The sequence below is a fragment of the Branchiostoma belcheri genome, unplaced genomic scaffold (assembly GCF_001625305.1).
Source record: "Branchiostoma belcheri isolate BF01 breed outbred unplaced genomic scaffold, Haploidv18h27 scaffold1579, whole genome shotgun sequence".
Classification (NCBI taxonomy): Eukaryota; Metazoa; Chordata; class Leptocardii; order Amphioxiformes; family Branchiostomatidae; genus Branchiostoma; species Branchiostoma belcheri.
Window position 1 is genome coordinate 1 of NW_017803023.1, and position 1072 is coordinate 1072.

A 1072-nucleotide genomic window follows, 5' to 3' on the forward strand; every position below is an offset into this window, starting at 1 on the left:
AGGGGGGCACACCCCAGTTTATTTGGCGTCTCTATTCGAAGCTGCATACCCTCAAATCTAGCGACCGTCTCTGGCGTGGAATAATTCGGAAGGAGAATAACTGTATATGGGACGAAAGGATATCTCTTCAGCTACAAGACCAGCTGAGTTTGGTTTCTTCAACCTTTTTAAGTTTGGTAAAATCAACGGAAAAAACATTATTTTCACTCCAAAATTAATGCCCCAAATTGCGAATTTTCGCGTAGGATAATCCCATAGAAAAAAATTTTCCGGCAGAAATGACTGATGCTGGCAGAAAGACCCAAGCCTTGACTATACCCGAGTAGATTATGAAGAAAATTCTAGTACTGTAATTTTCTAAACAGTCCACGGCGCGAGGGGTTGCAAATCCGACCCCATCCTGTCATGATTATCAAGAAAGTTTGTTAATCATGGGCCAAATGATTAGACGAGGGCCTTGCCTAATCATGTACCCGCGTACGCCAGGGTACCGCGATTAACAAGGAGTTCGCCCCAGAGTATGCGACCAAGCCTGCAAAGCCGCGCTATGCTTGCTGGGAGCTGGCGGCGTAGGATGACCTGACGGCCCGCCCCATTCAAACCGCACCCAGGTACGTATATGTGTGTTTGACTTGGATTTTGATGATTCATAGTTACTATTATACCATATTTATATTTGGTATTTTAATCTGATTAGACACTTGCTTAAACGAAAGTTATGGCTCGACTGGAACTTCACGGAATGTTTCAGAAAATCATGAATCGTCGAGCTCGAGGTGAACTTAGGTACATGTAGTGGGGAGGGGGGCGAGTGATGCAAACTTACTCGATAACATTTGTGTGCCGTCTGTTATGCTGGGTCTGTTATAAAATATAAAGTCCTAGGGTCAGATTTCATGGCCGGACCTACACGTCCCGGGTTTGGGAGAGACCTGCGTATTAAATTTTTATCTGAGGTCAAATTGTATATATACGTCCCTACTCGTGTGTCATCTTTCAGCCGCCAGCTTTTTCGGTGAATTATAGACCGGCTAGAAGAACAAAACGAATACATCTGATGCAGCAGTATAAC

The 1072-nt window shown here is 44.2% G+C and overlaps 1 long non-coding RNA gene across 1 annotated transcript in view; it reads left to right on the top strand.

Annotated features, from left to right (window-relative positions):
- Positions 1 to 483: 483 nt before the first annotated feature.
- LOC109465773 overlaps positions 484 to 1072 on the top strand; it is a 1756-nt gene continuing 1167 nt past the window's right edge. Inside the window, exon 1 of the long non-coding RNA XR_002139988.1 lies at positions 484 to 611. This is a non-coding gene — a long non-coding RNA (uncharacterized LOC109465773). The remainder of the gene's footprint in view (positions 612 to 1072) is intronic.